This window comes from Herpailurus yagouaroundi, unplaced genomic scaffold (genome assembly GCF_014898765.1).
Source record: "Herpailurus yagouaroundi ecotype Mexico unplaced genomic scaffold, PumYag 209, whole genome shotgun sequence".
Taxonomy (NCBI): domain Eukaryota; kingdom Metazoa; phylum Chordata; class Mammalia; order Carnivora; family Felidae; genus Herpailurus; species Herpailurus yagouaroundi.
Window position 1 is genome coordinate 6,770,011 of NW_024412440.1, and position 9,951 is coordinate 6,779,961.

The following is a 9,951-nucleotide window of genomic DNA, read 5'->3' on the forward strand; positions in this document are numbered from 1 at the left end:
GCAAATTACCCCCAAACATATTAGCTAATCATTCTCATTTTTCTCCTAGAAAAGAATATGGTTCTAGTGACACATTTATATATCTTAAGTAGAACAGTTGTAATTTCCTCAAGAATAGGACCAATATAAATATTTATTTATTTTTATTAATTAATTATTTGTTTTTAAAGTGGTATCCATGCCAACACAGGGCACAAAATCATGACCCCAAGATCAAGATTTACATGCTCTGCTGACTGAGGCAGCCAGGTACCCTACAACACAGATATTTACAATCAAATGATCATGCAAGTTATTTCTTTTTTTTTAATGTTAGGCTGCTTTTTTTAATGTTTATTTGTTTGTTTTGAGAGAGAATGCTAGTAGCAGAGAGGGAGAGAGAGAATCCCAAGAAATATTTGAGCTGTTAGCACAGAGCCAGACATGGGGATCAATCTCACGAACCAGGAGATCATGACCTGAGTAGAAACCAAGAGTTGGATTCTTAACCAACTGAGCTACCAATGTGCCTGAATTATTTTTGTATTGTAATGATATATTATTAATATTTCTATTATGCTTTCATATTTGCAAATGTTCTTAAATCAATCTTTTATATCACCTTCAGTGTTAGACAATTACTATTGGTCATTATTGCCTGTGCTATGTGAAATAACTTATTTTTTTTGTAGTATCCAACTTTGTTAGGTATTGGAAACTTCATACTCTAAAACTTAAAATATCCCTAAGTGCATATACAGATAGCCTATATTCATATTAAAATAATTATCAGTTACTTCTTCTCAGAAACCCTTCACATATATATTTCATTTAACATGGATCAATATGTGTTATTTATTTGGCTAGGGCATTTAATCATCAGTTTGTACACATAAAGAAGAAACTATGTTAACATGTAAAGAACAGTATGTGTTTTTTGTATTTACTAGCCTTAGTGCTTTAATTTCAATGTAAGAGCACTTTGCATCAGTCAAATGCCTTGCCTTCATTTGTTCTGTTTCTTCTTGCTTTCAAAGTGTGCAATCTCCTTCTCTTATGTCTTGGGAAATACCTGAAGTGCTTCCTTCTTAGTCAGTATAAGCAACCAGAATTTCCAATATGACAATCTTCAAACAATTGTAATAAAACTGTTTCATAGGGCTCTCTACAAAATCAGCAATGACAAGGAAAGAATGGTGAGTATGATTTCCATGAGCATAATAGAACTTAAAGTGTTGATAAAAATCTCACATGATTGCACTGAAAGAAGACCTTTTATGTTTGGTTGAGAAGGGAAAAATTATTGGTTTTATTCATTGGCACCCATGTACTTCACACCCATGGAAGGCTTTGACTCTACTTGATAGAGAATGAATTAGAATGTGTTATATTAATAATAGGATGACAAGCCTCCCTTCTGCATATCTGCTATCAAACTATTCCCACCATGAGTGATATAATTTACCAAATATCAATATTTGCCATTTCTAAATAAAAGATCACATGTAATACTATTATTGTTTAGATTATTAATGGATGAAGGTTATAGAAATTATCTATTTCTTCCATTTGAACTGACTGTCATTGAAGTAACTCAAAGATTGCTTCTGTAAATAGCCATTAAGACTGCTAAGAGGGAAGGTGTGTTGATATTCAATTTCTTTAGTTTCCATATTGGGAAAGGCAAAGAATAGGCCATTTGTTAAGTGTGTGTTTAGGTAAAGGGGAGACCTGAGAGAAGTTATCTAATTTATTAGCTCATAAATCTCATGTTCTGCCTGAATTACTCTTCGTGTTTTCAACTTTTCATCCTGCTTTTCATGCTATTCAGTGTTGTTTGTTTGTTTGTTTGTTTGTTTGTTTCTGATCTGCTCTGTGTCCAAGGAGACCAAACTTAACAAATTGCATCATTTGAGCAACTATGTCTAGTGGTTTGCTGTTTGTTTTCCTGATGGAAAGCACTAGCAAGAAATCTGCAGGCAGGAAAAACAGATGAGGGTATTTATTTCCTTACTTTTTCCCTATCTTTCCAAAGTTCTGAGAGTGGCCAGAATGTATGTTAGGGCTCCTGTCAGTTCCTACCTCTTCCACAGATCCAATTGTCTCACCCAAATCTGAGTTTGGGGAGAGTTCCCCCACTTCTGCTCACATATAGGGGTTGAAATGACTTTTTTGCGAGTTTACACAAAGAAATAAAGTACTGACTGAATTGATAGTTGGATAATAAATATACATAGAGGGATTTTTGTTACAAGTCAATTTGTAACTGTCAAGAGAAAATATTTTTTCATAATTTTTAAATGTTTATTTATTATTTCTGAGACAGAGACAGAGTATGAGCAGGGAGAGAAAGAGTGAGACACAGAATACAAAGCAGGCTTCAGGCTCCAAGCTGACAGCACAGAGCCTGATGCGGGGCTTGAACCCACGAACTGCAAGATCATGACCTGAGTCAAAGTCAGACACTCAACCAACTGAGCCATCCAGGTGCCCCAAGAGAAAATATTTCTAAAGTATTATTTCAAATCCAGGAGAGAAAACAATACAACTCTATCATTCTAAATGAAGGAGAGAAAGACGGTGTATTTTGATGAAAAGGATTCACTTACTGGTACCCATTGTGATTGCTTACATGTTCACTTTAATTGATCAGTATCTGTACCATAATGATTAATAAGTAATGATTAGTATTAATCCTGATTAGAACCACTAAATGCATTCTTCTTTAAGGATGCAAAGATCTCATAGCAAACTAATGACATCATCAAAAGCCCTGGGCAAAGTCAACACATAATGTAGGTCATAATCAAAGATAGGAATGAACAACAACTTAGGCTCATCTTAAGTAGCTTTCACCTCAACTTGTTATCAGAACAGACAATGGAGGGATGCCTGGGTGGCTTAGTCAGATGAGTGTCTGACTCTTGATTTCAGTTCAGGTCATGATCCCAGGGAGGTGGGATCCAGCCCCATATCAGGCTCGGTGCTGAGCACAGAGCCTGCTTAAGATTCTCGCTCTCTCCCTCTGTCTCTCCCTGACTCTCTCTCTTTCTCTCTCTCTCTCTCTCTCTCTCTGAAATAAAATTTTTAAAAAAGACAATGGGGAATGTAAAGGATACAAAGTAGTGAGGTAAAATCAAACAAGTGGAAGTAACTGCCCCATGGTTAGTTCATGGGAATGCACCAGTTTGATTTTCAAAGCAGGCCAAACGGTGAGGAAGCTGCCTGAACGATGATCTCAGAGCTAGGGGATTGCTGCCTTTCATTACATTAAGAAGGAAAGAGACCATTTTAGTATTTAGGGATTAAATAGTCCCATAAAAACCTATTATTTGATGAGATGCAGCAACGTGTTTTTGTTTTGTGTTTTCTAAATCTCTAATTTTTGTCTTTCGTATTGACTTGTTTGTCTCAGACATATAGCTAAATGATGACACCAGTTCTAGTCATGAGAAATTTAATGTTTCAATGATGAACAGAGTGCAAATCTTCCTGTGGCTGTGTCTTCAAAGCATGAAACTGCTTTCCTGTTGCCAGAAGGTTTTGGTGAGTGGAAGTGGGGCTTGGAATCAAACTTCACATCTTATCATGTTAGATATGAGGTAATTTTTAAACAACTTTTGGGGGGATATAATTCACATTCTATACACCTCAAACATTTAAATTATAAATATGGCTTTTTTAGTATATTCATTGAGTTGTGAAACCATCACCACAATCAATTTTAGAACATTGCTATCTCTCTGAAGGAAATCCTGTATCCACCAGAAGTCACTCCCCATTTCCCATGAAACCATCCTAGGAAACCACTAATTTACTTCTTCTCTGAATTAATTTTCCCACTCTGGACATTTTAAGTGATTGGTATCATAGGACATGAGGTCTTTTATGACTAGCTTCTTGTATATATATATATACACATATATATTTGTATTATATATATATATTTATAATTTTTATATATTTCTTGATGAATTGAACCATTAGAAATACAATCAATACTTTTTTTTTTTAATTTTTTTTTCAACGTTTATTTATTTTTGGGACAGAGAGAGACAGAGCATGAACGGGGGAGGGGCAGAGAGAGAGGGAGACACAGAATCGGAAACAGGCTCCAGGCTCTGAGCCATCAGCCCAGAGCCCGACGCGGGGCTCGAACTCACGGACCGCGAGATCGTGACCTGGCTGAAGTCGGACGCTTAACCGACTGCGCCACCCAGGCGCCCCACAATCAATACTTTTTTATAAGTATTGCTTTATATGGCTTTCTCTTAAATGGTAGAAAATACAAGTTACAAAAATACTTCTATCCTGACTTACTATTTACCCATGCAGTTATCTTTACCAATGTTATTTATTCTATTGTGTAGTTTTCAGTTACTGTTCAGTATCCTTTCACTTCAGCCTGAAGGATACCCTTTAGTATTTCCCGTGGTGAAAGGCTGCTAGAAACAATATACCTCCGTTTTTTTTTTAAATAGTTATGATTGATACAAAATTTTTACTTTAATTCTTTTTCTTTGAGGCCTTTGAATGACGATGCTATTACATAGCCTCCAGTATGTCTGATGAGAGTCAGCTGGTAATATTATTGAGGATGCCTGTATGCGTTATGTCTTGGAACACAAATTGTTCCAAAGTCTGACATAATTAAATTTGGGCTTTATGGTTTTGTTTTTTGGTTTTTGTTTTTGCCTCATCAACTCTTGCTCCCTTGGCTGAGTGGTGGTGATTGCACAGACATCAGTGTGGTCTGCACCACCATGTCTGCCAACATGGCCACCACCACCACCCAAACATGCTTCGCTAATGACTACACGTACTTTAAGGAGCTCAGCAATGTTGCTTTCTCTGTGGCTTGCAGGTATGTGAAGAATTCCTGCATGCAGGATGATACAGCAAAAATCATCAATACCAAGAAGTTATCTGCCTAAGAGCCCCAGAAACTAGAATGTGAAGTCAAACTACTGTGACTTTTGAAACATGCAAACATCAAGTGCCTTTATGACAGAAAAAGGGTTCACAACCTCATGTTTGACCACGTTACTGGAAAGTAGCTATTTGATGAGACTGTGGCCAGAGGGTAGTACAGTGAAACTGGTTCTGTATACATCAAATTCTGGAAAGTGTTAGCCACATCACCAGCATGACATTGTCCACCAAGACCTGAAGCCTGGCAACCCAATGTTGGCAAGCAAATGCAAAGATGCAAACACAAAGCTGGCATAGTCATGAAAGTGTGGGAGAACAACAGGGTGGGCTTAATTTTTTTTAAATTTTTTTTTAAGTTTATTTATTTTTGACAGAGACAGAGTGCATGCATGAGCTGGGGAGGGGCAGAGAGAGAGGGAGACACAGAATCCGAAGCAGGCTCCAGGCTCCAAGCTGTCAGCACAGAGCCCAGTGCAGGGCTCGAACTCACAAACTGTGAGATCATGACCTGGGCTGAAGTTGGACGCTTAACTGACTGAGCCACCCAGGTGCCCCAGGGTAGGCTTAAATTTGATGGTACCCCAGGTTAGGTGTCCCCTATGGCCTTGAGGAAAGATCCCTATGGAAAACCTGTGGCCATCTGGGCCTGTAGGATCTTCCGTATATATTCTGTTGGGATTGTCTCCTTTCTTGAAGATCAGCACAAGCCATATCAGCAGATCAAGGCCAGAGCCTATGATTTCCCATCACAAGTGTAGGATACAGTGACTCCTAAAGCAAGAACTTGATCAAGCAGTGGCTGACCATAAACCCCACAAAATGCATCACGCCTCACACGGCTCTCAAGTACCAATGGGTCTGCCACAGATTCCCCAGTGGCATCCATGATGCATCATCATGAGACTGTGGAGTGTTTGTGCAAGTTCAAAGTCCTGAGAAATCTGAGGGGTGACATGCTCACGACCGTGCTTTCCTCCAGGAATTTTTCAGCTGCCAAAGTGTATTGAGCAAGAAGTCAGATGGTATTTGAAAGGAACAGAAACCACCATGGTGCACAGTTCACAGATGGCATCAAGAAGTCCACAGAGAGCTGCAACATCACCATGGAAGATGAAGACCTCAAAGTGCACAAACAGACCATGAAGATCATCAAACAATAGACCGAGGTTGTTAACAATGGGGTCCTTGAGGCCTACAGGAAGATCTGTGATTTAAGCCTTACTTCTTTTGATCTCCAGGCCCAGGATAACCTCACAGAGGGGATGGATTTCTACAAGTCTTACTTTGAGAGGCTTCTACCCCAAAACAAGAAGCCCATTCACAGCACCTTCTTGAACATACACATCTACATGATTCATGGATGCAGCTTACATCTCCTACATCTACCTCACCTGGTACATTGAGAGAAGTGTCAGCCTCTCCCCAGCCAGGTGGAGACCCCAGTCCAGCAACGTTGAGATGCCAAATGGCTCAGAGTTCTCTATCACTGCTATGGTGAGCTCAGTCACAGAGGCATTAGGAGATCCCAGACAGCCAGAGATCACTGAGCTTTTGTGGTCAGTGGTTCTGGAGGACATGAGCGACAGTGGCAGCCCGGTTCATTTGAGATTTAAAACAAGTTACAAAATGGCAGCAGCCAAGGCACACCCTTGCATGTGGCCCTCCCGCCTGCCCTTTTATCTACGTCTGCTCTATTGAGACGGTTTTACGTTTAAGAAATAAAAAAATAGAAAAAAAGATTGTTAAAAAATGGAATTCATATGATAGTTCTAATTTTCAATATTTGAGGAACCTCCATAGTGTTTTCCACTGTGGCTGTGCCAGTTTGCATTCCCTCCAACAAAGCACAAGGTGGGATCTTCACCAGCATTTGTTATCTTCTGTCTTCTGATAATAGCCATTCTGACCAATGTGCCGATATCTCGCTATGGTTTTGATGTGCATTTCCCTAATATTGAGTGATATTAAGCTTTTCTCATGTGCCTGTTGGCCACCTGTATGTTTTCTTTGGAAAATGTCTATTCAGATCTTCTGCCCCCATTTTTCATTTTTAAATCAGATTGTCTAGGTTGTTGTTGTTGTTGTTGTCATTGAGCTGTATGAGTTCTTTATGTATTTTTAATATCAACCTCTTATCAGATATGATTTACAAGTATCTTCTCCCATTCAGATCAGTGTAGAGAATATAGTTGGTAATATCGTATTAATTTTGGGGCGCCTGGGTGGCGCAGTCGGTTAAGCGTCCGACTTCAGCCAGGTCACGATCTCGCGGTCCGTGGGTTCGAGCCCCGCGTCAGGCTCTGGGCTGATGGCTCAGAGCCTGGAGTCTGTTTCCGATTCTGTGTCTCCCTCTCTCTCTGCCCCTCGCCCGTTCATGCTCTGTCTCTCTCTGTCCCAAAAATAAATAAACGTTGAAAAAAAAAATTAAAAAAAAATATTGTATTAATTTTGTATAGTGACAGATGATAAATACACTTGTGGTGGTAATTATTTTCTGATGTATACAAATGTCAAATCATTATGCTGTACACTTGAAACTAAATTGTGTGTCATTGAACCTCAATTATAAAAGAGAGAGAGATAGAGAAAGAAACAGAACGGCCAGACCAAAAAAAAAATTCAGTTTTTAAGGCCATTTTGGGGGGCTTGGTCTGGCTCCAAGAAGACTGTTCTGACCTATATTTTTGCCTGGTTCTGTTAAAATTCTAACTTGTTGAAGTTAATATTGTTGTTCTCATAGAGCTACCAGCTTCCTTTTAATTGCTTACTACCAAAATTTCCATGGTTTTCAAAAGCGCCCTTATGCTTAAACTTCCCCATGCTTTGTTCCAAATACAGCCTGTTTCCTTGGGGAGAGCTCTTTGTTCTTATTGTCTTCCTCTCCTGCTGCGTAAATCTTGTGCACCACGGCTGTGGAGTTGAGTTAGAGGTAGAGGGGTGGCCAAATTCTCTCAGAATGAAACCTTTGCTTTACAAACAGGGCTCAGTGCAAGGGCAGTAGCATGTGATCTTCTCAGCATGCCCCCAACTGGCATAAAACCTCTATCCTCTGGTAATGTTAGGGCTCCTGTACCTGGAATAGAGCCTCCTTCTTATGAGTTGAGGAGAAATGGAAGAAGGGAGCCCCAGGTCTCTCATTGTCTACTATCTGGAATAGAGGTCTTGCAGCATAGAGCTGGGGAGAAAAAGAATTGCTGAAGTCTTACATCTCCTGGAGAGACTGTAGTCCTAGGCTGTGCCCTGGAAGAACAGAAAGCCAAACCCACCTGAGGACGAACACCATCCCAGGGAGCTGGCTAGGTTTGGAGAGCCTAGTGGCTCAAGTTCCCACTCTTGATATGTTTACCCACATTTAGTAGAATTTCTTTCTTCGTCGATTGGTTTATGTCCTTAGTACAATATTCAGGGGTTTTGAATGTTGTTGTTGTTGTTTGTTTGTTTGCTTGTTTGCTTTTATCATTTTCACCAGTAAAAGCCATTTCACTTGAGAAAGAGCCATTCCAGATGTCATTAACGGCAAGTGTTTGTTTGTTTGTTTTTCCTCAAAATAAACACACTACCGCAAGGAATATAATCCTCATTACTGCATTTGAATAGTTGTGTATGAAATACATTTTGGAGGAAAGAACTACTGTTCTCTGCAATATATTATGACACTTGGGGTATATTAAATAATGAAATACATGTGAAGTTATCTAGCATTAGAGCTGACATATAAGTGGTTCTTGACAAATTACTCTTCTTTCTGAATATGTTGGGGGTCATTTTGTGATTGTAATTAACCTGAAATTGATCTTGCATTCAGCATAGGCTTGAGAGTGCTGTTTAAAATTTTCTCCTGTCAAAAAAGAACAGACACTGGTAAGAAAATTTTCTGAAAATTATAGAGTCTCATACCTAATTTGCAACAGTGTGAGCTATGCTTAGTTATATATGTTTTTGTATCAATAATTATTTTATGCTAATGTTCACATATGTAGGTGTTTCTTACATCTGTTATTTCTGTGTGGAGAAATGCATCCAACTAGAACTTCTAATCCTTACTGAGCCTTCAAAGAACTATGTAGGTGAAAGCAATAAACCCTTTAATACCACATGAGTGCCAGTCTCCTCCTCGGTTCACCCCTAGACTTGATTTAGTTTAATCGATTTTATCTTGTTCCTGACCTCCAGGACTGTCTGCAATTTTACTCTGTCTTTTAGATTTGTGCGCTGATTAAAGTTTTTTTGCCTTACCCTTGGAACTTATTAAGTATGTAACTGAGATTTACCTTTTGGCTTTTCTCACTTTTACCTATTTATGAGATTTGATATTAATTCTGGCTTCTCTTCACGGGCCAGGGGAGGAAGTAAAATATTAAACCTTTCACTTCATCAGCTCCATGAGCCAAATACCACTTTACACATATTGTAAATTGTTTTAAACAAAAATAAATTTTTAAAGAATATTTATTTTATTATTTTAATAAATTATTTAAAACTGTTTGAATTAGACATAGAACTGAGAGCTTAACTGAACTATGATTTTTATCTTTAAAAGTGCTGTGGACGTTATAGAGAGAACCTCTCTCAGAGCTAGGGAAACCGGGGTAGAGATCAAGAAAAAGGGGGAGTAGAAGCCAGACCTTAAGGGATTCCAATAAAAGAAGAGAATCTTGAGTGAGTGAATTAAAGAATTAATGAATTCGTAAGTGAAAATATTAAAATTAATAAAACATGCCAGAGATTCTTAGTGAAGAGAGGTTTATTGGAAGCCACACTGAAAAATCATTTTTGAAAGACAAGTTGATGGGGCGCCTGGGTGGCTCAGTCAGTTGGGCGTCGGACTTCAGCTCAGGTCACGATCTCGCAGTCTGTGAGTTCCAGCCCCGCATTAGGCTCTCAGTGCAGAGCCCACTTCGGATCCTCTGTCGCCCCCCTCTCTGCCCCTCCCCTGCTCTCTCTTGCTCTCAAAAGTGAAAACAAAAATTAAAAAAAAAAACACTAAAACAGGGGCGCCTGGGTGGCTCAGTGGGTTAAGCGTCCGACTTCAGCTCAGGT

General features: G+C 39.0%; 1 pseudogene; it reads left to right on the forward strand.

The window, feature by feature from the left end:
* The first annotated feature begins 4,754 nt into the window (after positions 1 to 4,754).
* Positions 4,755 to 6,458, forward strand: LOC121016170 (calcium/calmodulin-dependent protein kinase type II subunit gamma-like; annotated as a pseudogene).
* The last annotated feature ends 3,493 nt before the right edge of the window (positions 6,459 to 9,951 follow it).